The sequence below is a fragment of the Sebastes fasciatus genome, chromosome 6 (assembly GCF_043250625.1).
Source record: "Sebastes fasciatus isolate fSebFas1 chromosome 6, fSebFas1.pri, whole genome shotgun sequence".
NCBI lineage: Eukaryota > Metazoa > Chordata > Actinopteri > Perciformes > Sebastidae > Sebastes > Sebastes fasciatus.
In genome coordinates, this window is record NC_133800.1 from 21,541,666 (window position 1) to 21,569,507 (window position 27,842).

At 42.2% G+C, this 27,842-nt stretch overlaps 1 long non-coding RNA gene across 1 annotated transcript in view; it reads left to right on the forward strand.

Annotated features, from left to right (window-relative positions):
* The window catches only part of LOC141770201 (uncharacterized), a 116,663-nt gene extending 89,811 nt beyond the window's left edge, over positions 1–26,852 (forward strand). Inside the window, exons 3-4 of the long non-coding RNA XR_012594462.1 lie at positions 24,513–24,634; positions 24,863–26,852. This is a non-coding gene — a long non-coding RNA (uncharacterized LOC141770201). The remainder of the gene's footprint in view (positions 1–24,512; positions 24,635–24,862) is intronic.
* The last annotated feature ends 990 nt before the right edge of the window (positions 26,853–27,842 follow it).

Genomic DNA, 27,842 nt, shown 5'->3' on the forward strand with positions numbered 1-27,842 from the left:
GAAATCCCATAAAATCATTTAACAACTGGGAATAATAAACAGCCTGACAAGTAAATAAATAATCAGTAAATCAAGAGGTCAGTTTAAGCAACCTTTGTGTGTCTTGTGTGTGTGTGTGTGCGTGCGCGTTCACGTATTTGGTGTTTGTTTTTCCTCTTTGTCTCATCTCTCCCCCCGCCTCTTCTGAGTGAAGAGAAATTGAGAAACCAATCTAAAATCCATCAGGACTTCCCTGCCCACAAGCCCCTCTCCCCCACCTACCCACCACCCAACACACACACCCAGCCCCCCACTCCTGTTTTTTGTGTTGCAAGCGTCTGGAAATTGGATGAGATGTTCGTTTAGCGGGCAGCTGGTCCGGGGCCGATATGAATTGCGTTTCCCCACGCCAGGAAAGGTCAAGCCCCCTCGCCTTGACGGAGTGCATCGGCCTATTGAGTGGCGCTTTAGTCCATTTACCAACCGCCAATGGCGAGGCGGCAGAGGGGAGCGAGGGAAGCACGGGACTCTTGTGTGGAAGAGAGAAAAGAATGGCAGCACGTCGGATATAAATTCATTGTTTCTCATCACCCAGCTGGGGCGGGAATGGCTGGGAGTGATTGCTGGGATGGGGGAAGTGAGGTAGGAATATTACCGTCTGAGTAGGCTAGTGCCTGTCTGACAGAAGAGCTGAGCGCCCCTCTTTTACCACCATTGGCTCCACATTCAGCCTCACTGCCCAGAAAGACAATGTGTAAAGCTCACACTGCCTTTGAAACACCCAAATGAAATTCAGATGACGCGACCTCCATAAGAATAGAATGGGTGTTCAAAAGGAAAGAAAATAGGTTGGTTCCTCTCATGTCATACCTCCAGAAGTATACCTTTATATTTAAAGAGAACAGGAAGTTTTGCCACGGTGCAGTTGACGTCTTTGTTAAAAGAAAGAATGTATTCCAAAAGCTAAAAATAGGGACAATTAATAGGCTGGTTACGTGCTGAAAACAGACACCTCAACGGTACACATACATCTCCGCCTCAGGGCTCCTATCTCTCCCTGTGTCTCCCTCTCTGACTCTCGTACATGCATACAGAAAAAGGGTTGCTGTCCCTTTAATTTTCTTCCCCGTGTATCTGGAGGAGTTAAGGCAAAGCAATTAAAACAAAGGCATATTTAACATGGGGTTAATGATTGGCTGACCCTGCAGTCAGCACAGTGACAATATCTTAATTATTGAGAAACCTAAAGTCATTACGCCTACGAATGGCCTGAGGAGCGTCTCTATTGATCGGGATCCAGTCCCATTACAGGCCCAGCCCGGACCAATGAAGCCCCCCCAGTCTCTCTTTTTTTCTCTCTCTCTCTCTCTCTCTCTCTCTCTCTCTCTCTCTCGCTCTCTTTCTCTCTCTCTCTCTTGGTCTCTGTCTTCATTTCTCTCTCACTCCCTCCCTCCTTCTCTCCGTCTCAATGCAAGCTATTGGATGTGTTGAACGGTGAGACAAGAGCCAGGCGAGGCTTGTGGGCTTTATTGCTTTCTAAAAAATTCATAACCAAGCCTGACATTTTTGCTGAGGAATGATTATTTTCCTCCCTCTCTCAATCTACTTTCCTTTATGGTCCTTCTCATTTTTTTTTCTTTTTGGTTTAAGTGGCAGAAGTGTTAAGAATCAAGCACTAACAGGATTGATCACTCCTCTTATCCTATACGAGGTTGGACACCTTTACTGTCATCCTATGGCTTGTGTATTTTAATACTTGCATTATTCCTGCAATTTAAAACAAGTGCTCGATGCTTTAGTGCAGCAATACATGTGTCAATTTTGCACACTTTTTTATTTAAAATGTATAGATTTCTTTTGTGCTTTTTGTCTCTTCACCCCACAGGTGTCTCTCACCCTTTCACCTGTTTGTATTTCTGGCTTGGACAGAGTAGCAGTCGAATCTTTTATATACAGTTAATATATACAGAAAGACTAGACAATTGGCTTGGTGTTGGAAGTGCTAGTGCTAGTGGAAGTGATGTTTTGGCCGAAGATTATTACATAGTTTTGAAAGGCGTTGCTGTTATTAATTACTGTAAACATGCACTTCAACAACAGATGATGTCGTGAAAAATAGCATTATAATGATCTGCATTTTGGTCCTCTTCACACTTGGTGGTGTTTTACAGGTCATACATGACAGTGTTAAACTCAGTTGGACGCATCACATTTAATTGAATGTAACCTATGGCATTAATTAACCGAACATGTGCTCCCTATTCAAACGATGAAAATAAAAAACAGGCATCAGTCTGCACATTTAGATAGAGAGGCGAAGTCCCTCTCTGTGGTCTGACGTCCCTATTATGTTTGTCAGTTTAAAGATGATTTTGAATATCACGATATTATGTATTGTATCAATCCTCAAAAACACTATTGATTTTTTAAATTAATAGTTTACATGCAAAGATTATCTCAGTCAATACTTAATTTCATTTGCGAAGAGATGCGCCCTCTCAGTGTATGTGCCCTCTCAAAGTAGTGCTATGATGTTGGATGTTACAGAGACTGTGGTAAATGCAAATGCAGATCTAATTGTTCTGATTGCATAAAAAGTAACCTTTTTTTAACTCCGATTTTATGCATATGATGGTGTGTTCTTTATACTATGACACTGACATACTATACTTTGACAGTTTTCATAAAATTTGATTAAAAAAATCACAATATATCACCTTACTTACAGTATCGCAATATATTGCAATATATTGAATCGTGACCCCTGTATCACGATACGTATCGTATCATCATATTCTTGCCAATACACAGCCCTACATTAGCTATGACAAATAGCTTTTATATTGCTTCACTGGTGCTTAAATTCATTGTATGATACATCTCTAATGCTTTATGACTGCATGTATAATGCATCAATGAGTATCATGAGTTCATGCAAGTACGGCCATAGCACAATAGTAGCAATAATAGAGTGTCTTTATCGTGTTGCATTGTAGTCATAGCAACCATAAAGGTTTGTTATCTGACATTACATTTTAGTGTCACTGATTTGCATGCTTTATATGAACTCGGCCTTGCTGATTTATTATGGTTGGATTTAAGATGAATGTAATGACTGTGATTATTTCAGGCTTGTAGCTGTAAAATGATGATTGTCTGTATTACTTTGGTAGTATTATGTTATGTAAACCTTTAACTGATATACAGTACATCACATACACTTAAAGTTGTTGCAAAAAAAAGATACTTTGGTTGATTGTTAACTTCTGACTTTTTTGTGTCTGATGTGTAATTTTGTTATTTTATGGAAAAAAAAACTTTTCTTTTTGCTTTCCTGTAGCAACAGAAAAATTCCATTTCGACCCTAACCCCTTCATAAATAGAAAAATGAAGGCAAGTGGACACAATGTACACATGCACGCCGGTTCACGTACACAAACATTTGCTTGTTGATTGATTGCGCACTGCTCCCATTTATCCAATAACCCTCCCATTTGACTGCTGTGAGGCACAACCCAATTCCATCTCTAATGGGAGGCCAGCGAGTAGGACTACATGTCACGATGTGTGTTTTATGATAAATATAGAAGCCAGACAACTTCTCCACTGTCACACTGCTTCCTCCTCTTGTGGCCCCAGAGTGAAGCAGCATGGGGAGAGCTGAGATGTAATTACCCAATCAGTGTGTGCCATCCTTATTAAAACACTACTAACAGTGCTCCATTATTGAAATACCCCCCACCGGACTCTTCTTAATTCATTAAATAAATTAGCGCCAGCGCCTTTAATAATTCATAGAATGATGTCTACGTTTTTTTTCTCCCCCGCAGAGGCTAACTATGACAAAAAGCATGGAACTGAAGGCTGTAAGATAATACTGAACAGAGCGGCTAGTCATGAAGAGAGCAGGCGATCAGTGTGGAGGAAGAAAAAAATGAATCTTGTGATAGTTGGATACCACCTTTTCTCTGCAGATTATGACGCAACTATATTTCAACTTTAAAGTTCTTAAAAAAAATGTATATTATCATGTATGCTTTTCTGTTGGTGTGGTTTATTCATTTATTATGATTCACTACTGAATCAGCCACATACAGTTAGCTCCTATGCTAGCCCACATGAAGTGGCGCACGTCCTCCAAAAAGCACATCTTTATTTTTTTCCCACTTGGCTTCCCGGCTGTCTCCCGTGTCCCTCTCATTTGTGTTGCATTAATGTGCTAATGAGAATATCCTTGAGCTAGGCGGAGAAACTAAAAGACAAATAAAGCGAGGGGGATCTCGCTGTGCTTCTACGTAGCTTTAATTGACACATCTGCATCCCTGATGAAATATTTACCGCCTCTGACGATGGTGCGGCGATGCGTGCCGATCAACGCTGCGTTGCCGACGGTGATGTCGACATGTGATTGTGTTATTGATGTTATTAGCGTTTGGGCCCGCTCCTGGTGAAGATCTAGATTCATACAGATACGTCGTCAGCGCTTTGCAATGTGATTGTCCAAGATTTTTTATTTCCTTTTTTTTCCCGTCATTCTTTTTTTGACTGGAATTGAGGGGTGTCACATGACTTTGTGGCTGGGTCAATGACATCACAGTTACATAGTATGCACCACTACGCCACAATCTTGTTTCAAGACTAATTGAAATATGTATGATGAGATTTTTTCTTTCCCATATTCACATTTCTTTCCAATTGTCATTTTTTTCTTCTTCTACGCAAATTTACAATATATAACCACGGGAAAAATAAGTCGGCGGTGTGATTTTGTGCTCCATGGCGAGATTCTCGGCTGTCAACGAGTATTGTGGATGATGAAAGTGAAGATATGAGGTGTGTATGATTAGCCATGCAGTTAGGACAGAGGAGAGATTCAAAATGCCTCGTCTGTATTTCTACCCCCACATCCTGCGTCATTGATTGATGCAAAAGTGTATTGGATAGGATTCATATGTATGCGCCTGCTGATTTTTGTCTGTATCAAAGGAGTGTGTGTATGTTTGTGTGAATGCAGTTCTTATACACTGAACGTGTGTGTGTATGTGCTGCATATTTGTGTATTCACTGTGATTTTATGTGTGTGTGTGTGTGTGTGTGTGTGTGTGTGTGTGTGTGTGTGTGTGTGTGTGTGCACCATTGGGATGTGGCGGCCCTCTCAGCCATGTCAGGGACAGCTTCGTCGAGGGTGGCAGCCGGGGAAAATGATGATGATGAAATTAAAATTCTGCGCCCGGCAGAAGGGGCTGCCGCGATTTCACTGGCGGCTGTGCGCATCGATCTGTTCCAGCATTTGACTTTCAACCATGACAAAACTGTGGGCAAATTAATTGTTCTCCAGGATATTAGGCATCAGAGTCCATTAATCCTCTCTGGAGCGCCACGCCGCATGAATACTAATCGTCTTTCCAGGCAGCCGTCTCATCCCTCGCTCCCTTCTCTCTTTCTCCTCTCTTTTTTCTCCCTTATCCCTCTTCCTTTCTGACTCTCTTGCTCTTTACAAATATTCTCTGCTCTGTTGTTTCTTTACTTTCTCCTCTCTCATCTCATTATTTCTGTCCCAAATCTTTTTTTTTTCTCCCAGTCTCTATAGGTTTTATCTCTCCCCCTAAAAAACTGACAACAAAGCTGGTGTTGTTTTATCTGCGAGCCTTTTCACAGCCAAGTGTAAAAACTGATAAAAAAAATTCTGAAAACAATCTGTAGCAGGAACATTATGTTTATATTATTGATTACATTTTTGGCTTGACATAGGAAAGAAAACAGGACCTAAAAAAGGTGATGATTAGGAAACATGCAGAAAATAGTCTGTCAAGCCACCGGAATGGGTTTTTGAGTTATACAGTACGTTTCTATATATTTCATCTATATTACTTTGCCCAGATAAGATTGTGCTAATGGCGTAATATTAGTCTCTATAAGGATCAGCCTGGCATTTGAGAGAGGGAGAAAAAAATAGCCCCCAACACCAATTATGTAAGATATTAACACATTAGTCGGCACGCGATCTAATTGGATGGCAGCCCCGTGCACCATGACAACAATCACCTAGACCCTGTTTATCTCGTAATTGATAGTCTGGAGCTTAAGCAGCAGAGGCATCAAAAATTCATACAGCACAGTGAGGACTGGCCCTTCCTTTCAGACCACACATTGATTGGTTTTTATTTTCCTCCCTCTAACCAGGGTAATTTTTAGAGTTTTGGGACGAGCCTCTGGTATTGACGTTTTTGCTGTGTTTTGATAGATGGCCGGTGGGCTGTGGCAGTAATAGTGTAAGTTATCTGACATTCAGGCAGGCGGGGTCATGGGTCCAGACACAATATATTCACAGCCCTTGCTTATTGACAAACCATCGCAGGTATCGGCTACATCCCATAATAAATATGTATGCTGCAGATTGGTATTTTTTTTTAGGCACAAATAATTGGTTTCCAGTGTATTGTTGAGCTTGCAGCCCAAGGGAAAGGTCTGGCATCATCATAAACTAATCTGAAAAGCATTATAATAACAAATCCATGGCCTGGTTTGATGAAACCTGCATTAACTCTGACAACATAGACATGAATGACTGTAGGAGAGCCATTAATTGTGTTGCACCAATAGGCTACATTGTAGAAGGAGCTGTTATTGATATGATTGGAGGCTGTAAGCTCAATTCAAACTATTTAAAGATGAACATTAAAACATCTCCGCTGGTTCTCCTTGGCATTACTTGCTATTTTGGACCAATAAACACATGCACCTCAGTGTTCCCAGTATAAATATCTCCATTATAAAGGTGCTCTATGCCATATCCAGAGCATTAATATAGCATCAAACAACTGTTTGCTATTTGAAAGATATAGTGGAGAAATGTCTACCTGAGCAGAGCATGAAGTCTGAGCTTCTGTCTGCTTTGTTTACATTGCTGGGCCGGCCACACATGCTTTTAGTGCATATTTGTTTCAGTTATACAGATCAAAAAGTTTTGCAGTTTGTGTTATGCACATAAATGGGATAATAAGAAAAGAGAATAATGGAAAAATATGGCAATGTACACTGTAGAAAAAACAATATCATGTGAACATTTCCACTTGATAGAAAGTAATAATGTAATAAAAGTAATAGGCTACCCATTCACACCACATTGCGACTCATAAGCAATGTTAGATAAATATTGACCATGAACGCATCAGCCCACAGTGGACATTAGGCCTAAACTACTGAGGTACATTCATATTATATGTTCACAAAATATTTTATATCTAGGCTTTTTGGACAAGGCATTTGTTATTAAAAACATCTACTTTAATGCAGCCCTTCTGAACAAGAGTAACACATAGGCTTCATGGACTTTTATTGCAAATACAAGACTTAAACTATTTATAAAAAGAATTTGTTAAGATCAGTAAGTTAACAGACAAAGTTAGTGACCAGCTGGTGAACATAGTGGAGCATTTAGGGTGAGATATTTCCACCAGGAGTCGGGGGAGACCAAAATAGAGCTAAAAGGAGGGTGAATATTGGACTTATATTAATCAGGTGAACAGAATGACGACTTAAATTGAATGCTATACCGTTGCTTCGTATGTGCTGGTGTATAAATAAGCCAGTCTTTTCTAACACATTTGCTATATCGACTTTATCGCCCCCCCAAAAAAATCAGTTAATGCAGGGTTAAGTGGTGTCAGTGAGATGAAACACTGTTAACATATATATTCTGTATGTGCTTGTGCCAGCACTTCACTGAGGCATGACCCATATGCTTATATTGTGTGGAATATTTAATGGTGTGTAAGTCATCTTACATTAAAGTAATCCTAGATGCCATTTTTATGGCTCTATGACATCAGATGGAAATTTTTAGATGTCTTTTGCATCGTATTATACACATTGCATTGGAATTCAGCCATCTGATATCTTTAGATCTTGAAACCAAAAGTTCTTTGAGCTTAAACAATGTTTGCTGTGTAACATGTGCTTGCAATGACGGACCCACAGACTGGTTCTGAAGCGAGCCTCTTTTGCTGTAGAGCCAAAACTTTTGTATTTCCAGTGTAATGGCAATTTTCATATCTGCAGTTTAACAGTGTACCTTTAGACAATCTCAGGGCCTCACATGTTCAACTTCGTCACCGTAGGACAGTGACCTGACCTTTTAGTTCTCTGTAACTGCAAACAACAGATTGCTGAAATACTTGTTATGTCTTGTGATGCTCTGTTGTCTGCTGTGTGCTGACGCATTGATACACTTTCTATCCTTCTCTTCTTTTCTTCTTTGCACTTATCTTCATGTTATGCTTTAAATGTATAAATACTGACTACTCTTTGTATTCGGGGCTCACTTGCCACAGTCCACAACAGGTGGCTGTGCTCGTGAGTCCATCTGCAGTCTGTCTGCAGATGTTTTAGTTATTAATGTATGCCTTTTTATTAAATTCACTGAAAGACAAGTTGTTACGTTGGTTTGTGTCTTGTTTTAACAGAAACTGCCACCACACCTGGCAGCGTTGTTTTGCTCAGAATTACCTAATGAGAATGTTTTACAATGAATTTTGAATACCCACAAATTGGACAAGGTAGTGTTATCAAAAGCAGACTATTATACTGGTGTCTTGGACCTCTACAAGGCTGTTAATGACAGAGGGAGAGCATAAGGTGAACTAGGAGTCAGAGGAGCTCAGCGTAGGAATAAAAGAATGAGCAGGAGAAGGAGGGAAATAGAGCATGGAATAGAGTAAGGGTGAGGAAGCAGGAGCACGAGAGTGAGTCCCTGGTGGGCACTTCCTGGCTAAATCTCTCCTCTGCTCTCTGGCTGCCTCTCCTCTCTTCTAGTGCTAATTAATTGGGCTGGGGAATCGACGCTCTCATCTTAAATCTGCTCCCTAATTGAGCAGTCCTTTCTGCCAGCGTCAGACAGCTCAGCATGCGTCTTCCGCATCATTTGGAGCTAAACGCACTGTCACTTTATTACCCACCACATAACCCGTAAAGCACTATTACACCAATCAGATAGTTACTACAATTAGCATGTTGTCATTTTCCAGGCTCTTCATTATAGGCCTACCCCATCTAACCCACACAAGGTGAGAGTGAAACCATGTGCAGCATACCGTGTTGGCTTTGTTTTGTTGAGGTTTTAAATGGATGGTTATGCTGAGGCTAACATTAAATGATACAGATTAATGATTTAGATAAGTGATGTCAACGCCTTTTCATTGATATTTTGGGAAATATGCTTAGCTTAGATATATATATATGCTTGGAATTAGCTTTCTTGCCAAGAATTAAATGGGAAGATTGATACCACTCACAGAACAGTAAAATTACAGCCAGCAGCCAGTTAGCTTATCTTAGCACAATGACTGGAAATAGGAGAAACCAGGCGGCAAACTCCGGGTCTGAAAAGTGAAGCCAATGCAGGAATACCTTAAACCTACATTCTTTCTAATAGCCAGCAGGGGGCGACTCCTCTGGTTGCAATAAGAAGTCTGATTGTATAGAAGTCTATGAGAAAATGACCCTACTTCTCACTTGATTTATTACCTCAGTAAACATTGTAAACATGAGTTTATGGTCTCAATTGCTAGTTTCAAGTCTTCTTCAACAGAGCATGATGTTCATTTAGTAAATTATGATGATATGATGAATTATGATTGACAGGTCGCTACCACGGAGTTGTCCGGTCTGGGAGTTGTCCGCATTTTTCGTCTTACAACTTTAACCCTTTCACAGTGTGTTTTCAGTTCATCAGAATTCATTTTAACATTTCGGTCCCATGAAAATGTTTTATTCAGCGTTCAGTTGTGCTCAGCTCCACCCTCATGTCACTTATAGTTGCAAAAACCACTTATACTTACCAAGTAACCACAGACAGAGGAACTGTGAAAGAGATTTAAATGCCTCGCTTGCGAAAGACATGAGCTCATTTCTAGATTTCTTAAACACAGGGTGTCCCATACAGTGATGTTTAATTAGTATCATCTTTAGTCATTTGGTCACACACTTATGTTATGCGGCCATTAGGCTACTTTTTAATGACTTAATGTCATCTAGTGGTTAATCCTTCATGTCGATTCATAATTCTCATTCATGTCACATTGGCAGTGTTGCCTCATACTGTCCTGATGTTTGCATGTGTATTTTCATTGAGGCAAACTGCCATACATTATAAGTTCACTGTAGTACTTAACTGCTCTGTTGCAGGGGGACGTCAGCAAAAAACTTACATGAAATACAGGAATTATTTGTAAAATATCCAAATATCAATAGTCCATAGTTCTATAGTGGCTGCATAGGCCAATGATGAATTACTTCTTTGGTGTCTGGTGGTCTGTGGTGTTGAGATATTTAAGTCTTCTCACTTTTTGCTATCGTAAATCATGACACACTGTATGCCTGTTTTTATAGGATTAACTGTGGAAACATAGGTAAGGGGAAAAAGTTATAAGGTGTTTGAAGCGATAGGTCATGGTCATGTCAGTTCATATGTCTACCTCTCAGTGAGAAATGCCTTTCACAGGAGCAGCTTTCAGGAGGAGATCAAGCATAAAAGAAATGGTGGGCATATATGCCTGAAAATCAAATCTGGTTCTACTTAGGAGAAGTTCCCACCCACTTCTTCTCTTGTTTCCATGGTGGTGAATGGTCACATGCACATACACACATTAGAAATGGGGTCTAATAGTTTGGTGTGAGTGTGTGTGTGTGTGCAGAGTGATGGTCTAGCACCGCAGTGCTTTGATTCTCTGTCCTGGAATGAGGGAGTGATGTCATTGCTCCTCTGGGGTTTCAGAGTTACTGGGATGAGGTCGCGAGGGGTCAAGACAGCCTTGGATTCATCGCTCTTCCCCTCCCCCCCCCTCTCCACTACCATCACTTAAACACTACCTTTCTTCTCCATACGTTTCTCATACAGAAGTCGCCCCTCACCCATCTCCCTCTCACCTGGATCGGATTCAAAACTTGTACTGTTTAAACCTCGACTTTAACCTGATCCCCCCCCCCCCCCCCCCTCCCCCTCACTGTTTGGTACTGAGAGGTAAAAGGAGGGCTGCTTGAAGGCAAAATCCAGATTTGTTGACACCCCCCCTCACAAGGCCTTTCTAAGAATGTGCTCATATGCTAAAGCAATCAAATTCCCACAATTTCCATGAAACCAAGCTAAAATTGAGCTTTGCTGGGACTTTCTCTCTTAAGCTCCACGCTTTTTAGTGCTGATCATGACAGGTGTATGTGCGTCCACCTCCTGTGCTGAACTGTTGACCAGGGAGGAGAGCCAGAGTAAAGCAATATTATATTTCCTTCTGATGGTTTCCCAATACGCAGATCTGTGAAGGAGTCAAAATGGCATTAATGCAAACATCTGGTATATTTATGAATGTATGCATAAAAAGTGCGGCTCATCTGGTATGTGCATTTAGTCCTCGGATATGCTGCATGCAGTGCGGTGCAGACTTTATCTAGGACTTTATCCCCCATGATCCAGTCGAGAAATCTACTCTAAGCTCCGTATAAACACACAAACACAGCTTCCTCAAACAGAAACACTTCCCACAATAGACACATGGGCGCAGCCATAAACTCAGAGAGCACAATATCAATACCTGCTTTTCACACAAATATACGCGTGCATGTTTGCATGACTGTGCACGCACGTGTGCTTGTCTACGTGTTTCTTGTTGTGCTCACTCTCGGGGTGTGTATTTTGTCCTTTCATCAAAACGGGGGCGGAGGTAAACATGACTTGTGGGACAAGGGGAACAGCGGGCGAGTAACAGTGAGCTCATAGTGGTCATTATCCTTTGCTCCATCCTTGGACCTCCTACATTCCCCAGAAGCACCTGGTCCCCCCCTCCCCCTCTCTCACTCTCTCCCATTGCCCCAGCGCAGGTCCTTGCAGCAGGGCAGGGCGGCCTCAGGGTTCGAGGGTCCCAGCTGTGTAAATGTTTTCAGTTGCTGTGTGACTGGAACCGGGTCCTTCTTTTTGATCAGACGCCAAGACAAGCCCGGCCTCGGTTGTTCTTGGCAGCTGCTGGGGGACGAAAGAATGTCAGCATGACTTTAAAAATATGACGGTTTGTAATTTGGACCACAGAGTGAAAACTGAGCCGCTGGTACAGTTTGTGATCATCTAATTATGCCACCCCCCTTCCCTCCCCTTCCCTTCCCTGAATCCCCCCTCCACAAAATCCTAACCCCCTCCTTTTATTCTTATCCAGGAATGAAGCCGTAAAGCTGCTTTGTCCCCTGTGAATTATTTTCGGGGTAGGCGTAATGGCTTCGTGCCCTGCTGCATTACTTCTCCCATGTTTCCCCTCATCCCTCCTTCATGGTTGCGCAGTTCCGTGTCTAGTTCACATGCTAACCCGGGGTGCAGGCAACTGATGTGTTTTAAATATGCAAGGGGCTCAGGTCTAGTTGCAGTGTTTAGACACAACTCAGTATGAAGGAATTAGCGGGTTTAATACTGTAGCTGGTGGTACTTTAGGTCAACACCTGTTGGCAGGACACTTAACACAATATGGCTGGGGTCGTTTGCATGTTCAGCAACTAGACAGCGATAAATACATTGTGTTTGTTAGAATAATGAGATTAAAATCTTGTTTAAGACTATCTTTTGTAGTGAGCCAATAAGCCCCTATAGAATCATGCATAAACAAAGAATTATCTACATAGAGGCAGCTCAAAGCACATTACAGCGGGATCTGTGTTCATATGCACACGCACGCAGTTGTCTGGCCTTCTGTACATGTGCCAGGTTGTCTGTGACAGTATCAGAGGGGGGCATTTCTCCCACACAAGTTGATATGAAGTACTCGGCAAATCCCCGAGCTCAAAGCTCAAGCATAGATGTGTCAAATATTTAACAAATGAATGAGTTTTTAATCTGGGGCTCAGGGGAATGGAGCGCCATGATAAGGTTCTTTTTTTGTTTTCCCTTCATTAGCATAATTTCTCTGGAGTACATGTGCAGATTCCGTCGGCTTTGTTTGGGATCCCCACTGAGATCTGAAATGGAGGCACAGAATCATAAGAAAAAACCTCCGAGATGTTACAGAAGCCTATAAGTGCACCAGTAAAGGCGAGCGTTGCCAGCAACACGGCTCCTATTGTGTCTCTGGCTGTTCATCCATTTGCCCATAATTGGGTTCATTGAAAACTTAAATGCAAGGTTTTTGTTTTTTTCTCCCTCCTATTCACTAATTAAACTGTTGTTTTGCCCCTTATCCAATAACAGTGTGCACGGACTCGCTGCCAATCAGCTAGGAACCGCAACTTAAGCCATTAAGGGCTGGATGAAGGATTACAAATGTTGGACCACCTCTAATCAGAGGGCCATTGAAAATCCACCTAAGCAGGGAAGAAATGATACATTAGGCTTACACACACTTACAGACTTATTGCAGACGTTTGAAATTCTTTTTCCTTTAGAATAAATAAATCGCACGAAAAAGCATGTGAATCACACGATAATACGCAAGGCAAAAGCATGTAATAAGAACGCCGGTCTTTGGCATGCCATTTGTACTCCATGTAGTCTGTACTGACTAGGGATGCAAAACCAAACTGCTCAATGACTGTACAAACCAAACCCTGGGCATGTTGAGCCATTGCACCACTATTAAATACAGGCCTGCTAATTATTTGATATGTGCCAGAGACATAGAAGATTGAACAAAGGCCTACTTCACCATTAAGGAACTTTCCTTATTTCATGTATAAAATCAGTGTTATGGCTTCATATAATATAAAAATATCATCATTACTATCTATTAATCAGTAAATGTAGTTATATATTTTGAAGATAAAACACATTAGAAATGGTTATGTTTTTCTTCTTCCTAATGTGCAAAACAAACTGAACCGAAACCGTGACCCAAAAACTGCAATACAAACCGAACCGTGGGCTTGTTGAACTGTTGCACCACTAGAACTGACTGCAATGCATCCTCGTAAACATGCTACGCTCAGAGCTAGTGACGAAGAATAAAATGTGAGAAAGAACACTTATGGTGGACGGGATGGGAGGTCGATGGGTCCAGTAAACTTTCAGTTAGGACTTTCAACCAGGAGACCCGTGTTTTATGCTGTAAGTTACGTTATTGACGTGTTTTCTGTACTTATGTCAAAGTTAACGCGTTAATGCAAATTCATTTTAACGCTACTAATTTCTTTAACACATTAACGCCATTAGCGATTTTTAGGTTGTAGCGAGCTTAGCTGGAATGAAGATACTGGTATCATATGAAACTAGAAAACCTAATGAATCCATTGGTACCAACCATGTCATGCTAGCTTGTCGCAAAGGAGGTTAAATAACGCTCCAATCTGACGCTAAATTTTGGCGAGGAAAAACTGGCCATTTTCAAAGGGGTCCGTTGACCTCTGACCCCAAGATATGTGAATGAAAATGGGTTCTATGGGTACCCACGAGTCTCCCCCTTACAGACATGCCCACTTTATGATAATCACATGCAGTTTGGGGCAAGTCATAGTCAAGTCAGCACACTGACACACTGACAGCTGTTGTTGCCTGTTGGCCATGTTATGATTTGAGCATATTATATGTTAAATACAGTACCTGTGAGGGTTTCTGGACAATATTTGTCATTGTTTTGTGTTGTTAATTGATTTCCAATAATAAATATATACATACATTTGCATAAAGCAGCATATTTGCCCACTCCCATGTTGACCAGAGTATTAAATACTTAACAAATCTCCTTTTATTTTGAACAGATAAAAAATGTGTGATTAATTTGCAATTAATCGTGATTAACTATCGATAATAATGCAATTAGATATTTTAATTGATTGACGGCCCTAGTATTTATGTTACGTTGTTTCCGTACGTATTGTACTTGTTTACATACTTATTTCAAGGTCAACCACACCGTTTTTCCTAAACGTAATTAAGTGGTTTTGTTGCCCCCTGCTAGTACTACACCTTCATAAACGCATGTAATATTCACGCATGTATATTGCCTAGGCAAGGCAAAACGTGACACTGACACGCTATCCTCTGGTGGACATGCGGGTCTATTACACGCTTTGGCGTGATATTGGTTTTAGATCTCATTGTTATATAAAAATAATGCTCGATAAAACGTTAACTTCTAATGTGAGGATGAATGATTACCTGTCAGCGTTCTAAAAAGCCAAAAGCATAACTGCTTCTGACAGAAATAAAGTGGAGTAGCCAGATCGGGATGAACCTCCCGATTGGAGCCGCAAGGGCTGAGATGACTTATAGTGCGCACTGTGTCTCCAGTATGATCCTTTTTTCCTGTTTTATCACAAGCTCCAACAACAACCAGTATACAGTTCACGATACAGACTTTGTGCTCACAACAGTTCTATTTAAAAACTCTCATGCCAAATGCCTCTAATGGCTCTGAGGTTAACAGAAGGAGAAAGACAGTGGGAGAGTGGGAGGGAGCGCTAAGAGGGTGGCAGAGCGAGTGCCCACAGATACAGTAAACAAATTAAGTCAGACTTTATTTTGAGGGGCCGGCTGCACTGAGCATGAGCTGGCGTCTAGTCTCAGTGTCAGCTAGAGGACCTTTATGCGAGTGCGCAGTCCATCTCACACCTTAATGAGGCAATGAAAACGCGTACAGGCCAGCACATCAACAGAAAAACAGCACCCAGAAAATACCAACTTAATAAGGCAATACAAGCAAATGAATGATTTTTAGAATCATGTTTTAAACAAGTAGTCCTCCCCGAGCATGCAGAGATGGAAGGGGCGAAGGGAAATCTGCATATGGGAGTGTGTAAGCGTGTGCATGTGTGTGTGTGTGTGTGTGTGTGTGTGTGTAAACAAATTCTTCTATAAACCTGGCAGAGCGGAGGCTGCCACAGACATCAGCTCTGCATTTGCATATTCATGGCTCAATTTGCACTTGGCTATGCAAATGTATGCAAACATCGTTTCAGAACATTTCAAAAATAGAAACCAGCATTCCAAACGACGTTGTGCCTCTTAATATGCAGCCACACAAGAAAAAAAAAAAAAATTAGTGGGGAAAATCGAAGAGGCCAAGTAACGGCTGAATATCTGATTTAAAACTGCGCTGCAATCTTCTGCAAACAAGTTAAAGTGGGATAAGCCTCAGTGTTGATGTGGTGTAATGTAGATATGTAGCGATTAAATGTCCATTTTTTTCATTTTTTTTATACCATTCCTGTGTGTATTGTGTTTTAAAGACCCATAATATGTAAATATGTTAAGATTTTGGTTCAACCCATGTTTCCCTCCGGCTTATTTTGCGTGGTAATTAGACTTGGACGGGTTTTAAAAAAAAATGAGGGTAAAATTATTGTTTCCAGACTCCGCCACTGAGACTACAGTAAGTACATCAAAATAAAAAAAAGAACATAATTTGATTCACATTACTCTCCGTATGAACTGAGCACTGTTTCATTATGAATCAGTTTTCTATTATGGCTTTCCTAATCTTGGCAGCCGTGCCAGTTGAACTCCTCCAACACCAAAGCGACTGTCCGTGTCTTCCTCTCCACTCCGGCTCATCTACAACCCGGCATTGTCTCCGCCGTGGCTCCCCCTTCAGAACGGGGAAAGTTTTTCTAGACACAAGATGAATGGAAGGGGAAGAGTTCAGCGAAATCTACTTTTGCTTAAATCCTATTCATCTGCTGGGCACAAGGCAGGGTAAGCTGTTCCCCTGGCACCGGGTCCGTCTGAGGGGCCGTGTGGGGCCCTCCGGAGCTTTATCTCTCCTCCCTGTGCTCCTCGGGATAAACGGCTCCACATGGAGCCCTAATCCCCCTCTTCACCCAGTCCATTTTCCTCTCCTTTCCTTTCCTTACATCCCTGCTTTTTATCTCCTCATTCTCCCCCTTCTTTCCTCTCTCCTCCCCTCTCTCTTGCCCCACAAATGGCAATAGCTGGCCTGTAGGGACTCCGCTCTTTCCCCTTATGCGAGACAAACGTTTCACCCAGGAGAGGCTTGTTAAACCCTCGCCACAGTTTTGAGCCTGGTTCCGCTGTTTTGCAAAATGTGTTAATTTTATGACACTAAAGCCGGCAGTAAAAAGCAAAGCCCCGGCTAATTAGCCAGTGGTGTGAGGTGAGTGGCAAAGAGTGGGCATGCCACTGCTTGAGGTGCCTTAATCATTGTTTACGAGAGAGCTCAGCGGGGTTTTTGGCTCTTGCTCTCGTCTCTCCACCTTCCTCTATAGTCCCCATTTAGCCTCTTCCCCGCAATTCTGTCGTTACTCACTTAGCGGCGTGCTATTCTTCACAGAGAATAACAAGGTACAGTAGTTAGACACAGCGCTGCAAGCAGTGATGTACTCTTTTAAAGAATGATTTGTGCAAAAAAAAGTCGAGACTTGTTCTTTTTTTTTTTCCTCGTATGTATTTCATTACAAGGGGAGCAAATGCAGCAGAAAATACCCTTTAACTAACCGACACATAATCACAAAGCGTTGCGTTTCTTCTTCTTCGTGAGGTTTATTTAAAGAGTGTCCCTTAATGGTGCCGCTCCTCATAAGTGGCTACAAGCCTCATTTGGCTTTGTTGGGCTGGTACAATGAGGGAGCGGGGGGGTTACCATTGAGAGGTAAGTGCATTACCATTCATGGAGGGAGAGAAAAGGAAGGTTGTGGAGCAGAAAGTGGCTGCTGCCTCTTTAAGATGGGTTTAAGTGATCAAAATTTCATGCAAGGCTGCAATTGGTGGTATAATGTTGCTCTTTAAGAGAGTTGCCTAATGATTGCCATGTGTGGACAGTGGGTTTTGGAAGGGGATTTTGCGGAGGCAGGGGCTGGGGGCCTGAGACTAGGCCAGACTGTGAAGTAGACTGGTGAGGTCTGGGGGGCTGGGGGAGGCTTGGAAAGCTGAGCGGAGAGGAGAGAGAAGTCTCACGGAGGGGCTCAGAAAAGGCCAGCCATATGAGATTACAACATACCTAAGAAATGTGCTCGTCGGGAAAGTTTGTGTATTTTGGGAAGTGCTCCAAATTTTCCACAGACAGCTTTTTATTTTTTGGGTTATCTCACTCTCTCCCCCGCCTCTCCCTCTCGTCGTAGTTTGGACTAATTGCGTGGCGTAGCGCCCGCTGAGTCAATATGAGAAACTCTGCTCCTTTTCCTTTTTTTTTATTCCTCCCCTTCCCTCACCTCTCTCTCCAAACATTCACTGATAGTATGTGTATTTTTGAATGCAAAGGATAACATGTCTGTATATTTTTCAAGCGCACGGGTTCAGGAGTTCTTTTGTAGGTTTAATTTAAAAAGGATGAAATTTTGTAGCGGAGAGAACCAATGTTTCCAGTTTGTGGCTGACAGGAAAGCAGAGCGGTAGCGAGATACAGGCTCTTAGGGGACACGCTCCACTGGTGTCCCGAGAAAATAAACACAAGACATTAAGATGTTTGATTAAACTTGAGGAAAGGTTCATCTGATATTATTAAAGTAATTGTAGTATTTGTTTTCATTTGATGGTCATTATTTTTGCTGCCCTTCTGCTGCACACATGCGCATCGAATCAGTTAAAAAGCAGTAAAAGTAGATCCTAAATACGGCTCATTTTTATTTTACAGCCTATTTGCAGTTGATTAAAAGAAAGATTGAATTCAGTTTTCTTCTATTCAATCATTTTCCAAACTGGACGCCACCTGTCTGACACATATTTGGCTTCTGCAGGTTGGACAGCAGCAGCAGCACAACTAGCAGTGAGTACAGGCCATGCCTCCACCTGCTGTTCAGCTCTCGCTCTGTGCAGTCACAGATCAGCAGTGTTGAGCTCCGAAGGCCCGCTGACGCTGACCCGCTTCCACAGACGTGGTCAGAGGGCTCGCTGCACTGCTCTGACTCCGGCGCTAACTGCCCGGCTCGACACACCTCCACACTCTCTCTGCTTCTGTTCCATTCATGTAGTCCGAGTTGTGTTATTATGGTCTTTACTGAGAGGAAGTGCCACTGCACAGTGAGTGTGAGAGAACGGTGATAACTGACTGGTTTGGTATTTCATATTTAAGCTGCCGTGTAGCTTATCTGGTAATTAAATAGTTCTACCTTCTAAAGACGGTAATAAAGAGCTGAAGCGTGAACATAGAAGATGTCAGATAATAACCAAAAACTAAATTATGCTAGTTGTTTTGTTTGCTTGAATCCTGTGAGTTGTTGAATTTTGAGGGTTTGCAGTATTTAAAGGAACAGTGTGTAACATTTAGGAGGATCTATTGGGAAAAATGGAATATAATATTACTAAGTATGTTTTCTTTAGTGTATAATCACCTGGAAATAAGAATCGTTGTGTTTTCTTTAGCTAAGAATGACACGTTTATATCTACATAGGGAGCTGGTCCTCTTCACGGAGTCGACCACCATGTTTCTACAGTGGTCCAGAACGGACAAACCAAACACTGGCTCTGGATAGGGACATTCACATTTTCAAGTTTTCGCATTTTCGTATCTACCACGGTAGTTCTCCTACATGTTAGCGCACGGGAGAAGTTTCAGTTGGTTACATTCTGCAACCTCACCGCTAGATGCCGCCAGATCCTGCACACCGCACCTTTAGAATGATAATTGAAACATAATGTCTTCAATTTAAAAATGTTTAGAGAACAAAAAATAATGTTTCTCGTTTAACGAAATTATTTTTGCGTGATAACACTTTATATTGTTTTATCATGAAACGGTCACATTATTTCACTAAACCAAACTTACATATGTGTTGAGAAAAATGAGACAGTGTAGCCTAGAGCGATCATATAACATGATTGATAAACATATTTCACAATTGATCCAGACATGTGGCAGCTGTCTGTAGAAGTTACCTGATATAACGAGAAAAGGTTTTAGTAAGTCATAATAAGGGCTGTTACACACCGGCATCGTTTTTTAGAGCGTTTAATTCACACGGCAATATATTTTTTCGAATTGTTGTTTTTGTCATGAGTACTTTCATACAGAATGAATATTACACTGCAAAAAAAGTAGCATAATTTTGTTTTCGGAACAAGGTACATTTTCTTGAGCTCCAATCACGTTGGTCACGTTGGAGGCTCCATAGTCCGACCTAGGACGATCAAACTTTATTACTCCTTTCGACCTTGACAAAGACAGCACAGACCACATTCATTCCTTCCATTCTTCCATTTCACAATAAAAGCCCTACTGTATGTAATATTCCTAGGCGAGTATTTTACATTTTCATGACGTTTATTCGTCACGCCCCCGGTGTGTAAAGGCCATAAAATGAAAAATATTTAGTTATAACGTGATGATCTTGTTAACACAAGAAAAGTTTTTTGTTATAACAAGAAACTGAGCAAACATTTTTTTTAATTTTTTTGTATCATGTTAGCAGCAATATGCTGCTGTAGCAGCTGAATATAGAAAGTTTTATTATACGCAATGCTGGTTTACAACAAAATCGTCAATATTGTTGTGGTTTAGCAACAGGGTCGTGATTTGCAGTTCTAATAGATTTAGTGTTGACTGTCTGTAGAGTATGTAGATAAAAATAAATGTTATATAATGTAATTTAATCGTTGATGGGATACAAAATCCTAATACATGGATAACAAGTGATATAGACACACGGAGCATGTCGCAGGAAAAAGGTATTTATCTGAGCCTGGCTCTGTTGCTACGCTGCCCTGCTCTCTGTTCCCTCTCTCACATAGATACTTATCGGCTTTTAAAGGCGGCGATTCACCCCTATCACCCATCAACAGCACCTTGCGACACACGCTGCCTCACCACTACAAATCCCATTACTTTTATCCTTAGCTAATACTGGGGTGCTGTTGCCTCCTGTCAGGGCCCACGGCACAAACAATTTGCTTTCTTCCTGCTTCCATTTCACAGAACTGCTCACGGTCAGAGCGAGGGGCTGAGGCTGGTTAGGGCGAGCTGCAGGCCCTGCTACGATTGTCACACAAACTTTGAAATGGTTGCCAGAGTTAAAGTAGCTCGAGGGGCTGAAGAGTTTGATTTCAGAGGGTGTGCTGATGTTATATGACCAGCCTGGTAAGACTCATACCTGAACAAACTATAAACTGATAGAACCGATCATTTGATGTGTGCTTTTGTTCTACTTTGAGCCATGCAATATGTGCCTTTATTTGCTCTGCAGTTTGAGCTTACCATTTACAACAGTACACACACACACACACACACACACACACACCAGCCCATCATCCCTGATGCGTCAGGGCTTGTTGTGTTCACTCTCGGATCGACTCCGCCTGCCTGACCCCCCTGACCCGAGTGCATTCCTTTCTGAGGTGATTGGCAGCCCATGCAAATACTACACAACCATGACTGGCAGTAAGAGCCACTCCGTGCCCTTCCCACAATGCCCCTGGCCCCTCCCCGTCAATAGACGCTGAGCTGGCGTCATTGTCCAGATACAGTGACCTTTTACCTCTCCAAAGTTGGCGCTTCCTGGGAACCACCCCAGAACTTTTCTCCGATCTGTCTTGGAATGTGCGACATGGAGGCATGATCTCTCTGTTTACCTCCTTGCCACCTCTGCGTTTGTTTTTTTTCTTCTTCTTCTTCTTTTCACTATCTCTGTCTGTATCCCTCTCCCCCTGGCAGTCCCAGCTGCGAACACAACATAGCGGAGGAATGTTTTTTTTTTTAAAGCCCACTAAACAATATTCTATTAGCATAAATTTGGTTCTGTCTCTCTCTGCCTTTCTGCAATGTCACAGTCAGATCTCTTTGCTTTACGGATTGAAAGGCAAACAGCTTTAGGTGTTGTTTGTGGGTTGGCTTTCCTTCTTGGCGTGACGAGGCCTTGGGGCACCAAATGCATTACGACTCTAACTGTGTCAAATCTCGGAGGGCTGGGAGGACCCCAGCCAACCTGTGTTCTCTAATGTCACACACCAGCAGTAAGCCAAGTCAATAAAATGAACACCCGGTGATCAAAGAGGTGACAAGGATGCTCGTGACAGTGGGATGAATTTCCAAGTTGCTCCGCGATGCAACACAACACGGTGATGCAAACCCTTTGCGTGCACATCTTCCCCTGCAGCGAGTGGTAGTAGAAGGGCTTGGAGGTATTTGGATCATTAATAGATCCCACCACTGAGCTCTTATGCTGTACTGTACGCTGCCTGGGAATATTCCCTAATGGTTTCCACAGACCTCAAGCCCGCTCCTTTCCCCCTCCCAGCCTAATCTGTTATTCCTTTTGTTCATTTCCCTTTTGTTCTTTCTCTTTATATTTTTTGCTTCTATTCTTTAATTACTGTTCCCACCCAGCGAGGGCCCTGTCTCTGTGGCCCCCCCATGTCCCAAGAGAAGCAGGGAGACGCGACCATGTGGCTTCGCTGACAATGACATGAATGGCCACGGTGGCAGGGCCACCTCTCTGAGGACCGGGACACGGTGGGGGGAAGGAGGGGTGGAGGAGGAGGAGGAGAAAAGATGGAGAGAATGAAAAGGGGGTGGGAAAGATGAGCGCAGGGAGCCCCGGTTCAACCCTTATTTCTCTTTCTCTATTCTCCGCTGGTTGGGAAGGAATTCTCAGTTCCCTGGGTGGTTTTAGAGAGAAAGGTGGAATGAGGAGGAGAGGGGAGGGGAGATGGTTTAAATCACGGAGGACAACAGGCAAACAAGAGGCAAAAACTTCAACAAATCCTGAGTTTCTATTAGCGCTTTAGCCCCGGTGATGTAACGGCTCTGCCCAGGAGGCATATAAAAGTTAATGACAGAGGATTATTTTGCCACCAGTCAAGCCTCACACAGAGGACTTTGAATCAGTACTTATGGTGGTCAAGAATTTATTCCCAGCAGGCACTCTGGGTCCATAAAAAGCAGTATGGCATCCACTGAATGGCGTTGCTGTGAGTTCTCCAATGAAGAGGGCAGTAAAGATGATGATGATGATGGTAAAGATGAGGTTGGCGGTGTTAATAACACATAGTTAAACTATTCCAACCTTCACGCAGAATGTCATAAAAAAAATCATGCATCCTGCTGTGAGCAATCGCAGACACTGCATAAGTGTATAATAGTATATATACAGTATATACACACACACACACACACACACACACACACACATCTATGAATAAGTCTATATTCCCTCCAAGCTGACAACTTAATGCTGTCTCAGCCACGGCAACAAGATGAAATCAGATTGGCAGGATATCATGGAAATCCAGACTGAAAGTGAGCTCATGAAAATCTGTAGAAAAGAATAATTCACATCTAAGCTTGAGAGGGAAAGACACAGTCGTCACCCCCCCCCCCACACACACACACACACACGCACACACGCACACACATCATCATCATCCTGCCCTTACTCTCCAACCCACGCGTGCTAGTCGCTGCCAACTAGTCCATGTTCATTCCGCGCACATCTCCACCAGATAATTTTTGTTTTAATAGAATCGCTTAAAACAATTAATTACTGTCGCCTTTTCTCCCCCTACACACCTCTCCTTTCGCCTCCCCCCCTCCCCTCCTCACTCAATCCCTTTCTCGCTCATTCCCCCGCGTCGTAGGAGATACAGGCGGTAATAAAAAGGCGTTTATTGGACGATTTTCTGGAGGCCCGTTGGTTATTAACATGTAAATTAAATCATCACAGCTGTTCCATTTTCAATCAGATGGAGTTTGAGGGAGGCGGGGCGCACACAAGGACCCCGGTGCACTGATTTTATTACGCACACCTTCATTAGGAGCCCTGCAGCCACGATCACCACCACCACAACAATCAACCTCCTGACACACAAATACACACACGCAGAGAGGCAGGCGCTGACACACATTGCAATGGTAATGCAGAATGTTCTTCCCACTCCGAACCTCTAAAGTGGTCGCTCGCTGTTTAAAACCCGTTTTTATTAACTGCAAGACTGAAAATTTAATTTGCCAAAGCTGCATTTCATAATTATTTAGGATTTTATGTGATATTTCAGCTTCACCTTGTCCAGCCAGTGGTAATGTACATGAATTGGTGGCAGCCAAATGCTCATAGATCGATACTTTCCCCCTGATTGTTCCACTGAGTGGCCATCTCGTCCCCTGAGCTCTTGACCCCAAACATGAGAGGCGACATGCTCTTAAAGACAATGACGCCTCGCTGATGGCCGTTGAAAAAGCCTTGTGTCTTTGAGCAGAAAGAGACGAGAGGCAAAAGGCAGACGAACGGCTGTAACTCAAAGAAATTGTCAGAAAACGCAGCAGATGATGGACTTTACCAATGATCATTTTTCTAACGCGTATATATGTTTTAAAGGCCTCGCAGGCGGCCAATCTCGCAAACGAGCGGTGTTTAAAAGCGCGGGGCGGCGAGACTCAGGCTGTGATGAGATATTGGTAAGCCCGTGTGGAAAGGTTAATGTTACCCACAGAACATGCTAATGGTTTTAGTTTGACAATGGCCTGTGGGGAACGTCGTGGAAACCTCATGGAAGCCAACTCATCGACACATAAATTGTACATTTTCAACAATTTCATTATGATCTACGCCATCTTACGGTGACATATATCAATAGGGGACGGAGTGGAGGATCTTATTTTTCTTGCTTTTCCCCCTTAACTCGCAGGCCTGAGAGGATATTGATCTTTCATCTCTTCAGAGGAAGAATCACATTATTGCCGATGGAGGATAAAGTGCCACAGCCGTATGGAAATTGAAGCGCAGGAAGCGGTGGCACGCAGCAATAAAGTAATGCATGACAAAACATTAATATCATTTATCTTACTAATAAGTACTAATGGATCAGCTGATTTGCAACATATACTACATAAATAATGTGCATTGTAAATGAACAGGAAGGAAGTGATTACTTTAGACGTAAAGTGAAACCTTATTATTATTTTCTCTTAGGATAATGTGCTAATAAACTGTCTTTGTGGATAACACTTAAAACAATTAGATTTTTTCCTTTCACAGAGCTTTTATGGAGATTTCCGCCTTTGAAGGAGGGATGCGGAAATGCAAAATCTGTGTGAAGATTGTATACCAGGGAGAGGGTGGCGAGGTTTGTCTCTGTGTTTGGCGCTGAGGAGTCAGACAGCAGCTTGTATGGGTAGTGGTGAGATAATGGATTGACCTCTAGTCGGCCCGCGCAGAGTGGCTGCATTATAGCAAAGCCAGTGTGAATAAAAGAAAAAGATGGTTATTTTTAGCGCCCGATTGAAATGCTGAAGGAATCTGTCGCCGGGCTCAGGGTGCAGAGTTTTGAGGGAGATAAAATCATATGGTGAAAGACAGAAAAGAAAGAGGAAGGTAAAGGAGAAAAACAAGAAGTAAAGGGAACTTGTGGATATAAACCAGTGATGCTGCCGCCTACATTCACTAAATAAAAAAAATAAATCCTAAAAGGAGATGCATAATTTACATAAATTATACATTAATCCAGATTAATTAGCATATATATTTGAATTAGGATTTAAAAGCTTTAAGGCCTATTTTGATTATTCCACTCTGACTCTAACCTCTCTGAATTTGTATATTCAACATTAATACACTATGCTAATAGTGGCTAATACTGATATGCAGATTTACTTAATTACTAAATGGATTTTACTCTACTTCGCCACAGTGAGTCAAGTATGTTTGTTTTAGTTTATGTTCAAAGAGGCTTACAGGAACTCGCATCCTCCAATTAATGCGAGAGGAATTAACTTGATTTTGGCCGGTTTCCCATTTTTTTCCCCTTAAAACAATAAAAGCCCATCCTACATTTCCTCCTCATCTTTATGATTATTGCCGTCCCGAGAATCATCGACATCGCCGCTCTAATTTGCCTCATTAGTTACAGTAGTTAGGGTAACGATGATCCTCCTGTAATATATCACCAACCTTTATGTGTAATCCAGAGGAACTATGCATGCCTGTGTCAAGCCCTATTAGAAACAGAGGAATAATCTCTTACTCTGTTGAATATATCAAGCTAGTAAACAGTGCAGTTTATTGGCACTGGCTTCTGTTTTATGACTTAATCTCCCGCAGTAACGCAGCTCGGCTACGGGTCATATTGGTTTATTGTCGTGGCGCTAAAATAATCAATAACATGGATGTTGGGATGCTATTGGGAAGCCAGTTCTGGATTGATCTACGGAAGATTTTTGCCGCCCTCGAAAATGACAGGCAGAATATCACACAGAGAGCCATCACAAGTTGCCGTCTCGTGATCAAGGTTCCTACCAACAACCTGCAGTCAGTTTTAAGTGTTTGAAGATGCTGTAGCCAAGAGGGAACTTGAAAAAAAAATGTATTTACGGATACAGTTTTATATAATATACTACTGCGACACGCTTTGCTTCCTCCCTTGTTTTGTTTTTATTTTGTCACCTACCTTCCAAGGTAGTTAGCCTACAGCGTTTGTGCATTATGTAAATGTGATAATGTCAAATGTAGGGATGCACCGATCCAACTTTTTCAGTCCCGATGCCGATACCTGGGCTTTGGGTATTGGCCGATACAGAGTACTGATCCAATACCAGTGTTTAATTAATAAGCTGTATGCCTCACTGTGTGGAAGTGACTGGGATCATTCTTTTATGTATAACGCAACATCAGCCTTGACTTAAACATTGCTTTCATAACTTTGAAGAACAAAATGTAACAAATTAATACATAGATATATATTTAGTGAATTGTTTATTATTAAAATAATAAATCGTAAAACAGCAACTTTGTAAAAATCTTCAAATTTAACAGGAATTCAGGTGTACTGTTTTAATGCAGCAGTATATTCTAGTATATATAATTGTATTTAATAGCTCTGCTCCATTGTCACCGATCCCGCTATTTGAGTCAGTATCGGCCTGATTTCCAATCTGGTATCGGTGCATCCCCAGTTTGAAGATGTCATAGCCAAGAGGAAACTTAAAAAAAACTCTTTTGATGGATACAGTTTTCTATAATAAACTACTGCATGCTTTGCTTTCTTCCTCGTTTTGTTTTTATTTTGTCAGCACCTTCTAAGGTAGTTAGCCTACAGCACTTGTGCATACTGTATGTAAATGTGATAATGTCAAATAGCTATTTATGGCGTTCCACCCTCAGCGTGTATCACGTGATGCTCAGCGAGGGTGTCGAGTGACTCATGAGAGGGAACTTATTTATCCCAGAGGTATGTCTCCCCAATATAAGGATACACAGCCCCCCATGCAGGCCCCCCATCTCTTGTGTCACATGCAACATTGATTGTCTGTTATATTACATTGATCAAGGGGTGATAACTTGTAATAATTGGATGTTAAATTAAAGAGCTCTCTCTCCTAGTTCTTGCCATCTCAATTGTAATTGTCATTGGGTGGCAGTTATGATGATGTATGAGGGATTGTGTTTTGCGCAGTGGAGCATGACCCTGATGAGTAATGCTCCTTTTGGCTGCCTGGCACCTCTCCATTCCTCTGCCTTCGCTTTAATGTGTGCCGATGGACTTAAGGGTGGTAAAGTAGAGAAGGGTGGGGGTAAGTGTGGCTTCAGGGTCTCCAGGGAGAGGATTAAGGAAAGCATCTCGCAAAATGCATGTTTTGCTCTCTCCGTCGTGGTATCTGTCTTACTGCCCTTGAGTGAGTCTGTGCCCGCCTCCAAATAGCTGTTTAGATTCACTGCTGTCTCGTCGTCCCCACGCCGAGCCTGCCTGCCGCGCTGTCACCTGACCTAGGAGTGACAAAGCAGAGTCCTTACCCCTTATTATGAGAACATGAGGTCAAAGGCACAGGCGCATATGACAGACACCTCCTCACTCCCCGACCCCTGTCACATCTCATCCATACGAACCGCCACCATAGGCTCCATGTTACAGACAAGGACACTATACTACTCAAGTATATCATCCACAGAATTCATCCTCCAGGGGGGACAGCCTCTACACAAGGTCCTTTACAAAGGAAAAAAAAAACGTCTGTTTATGTTG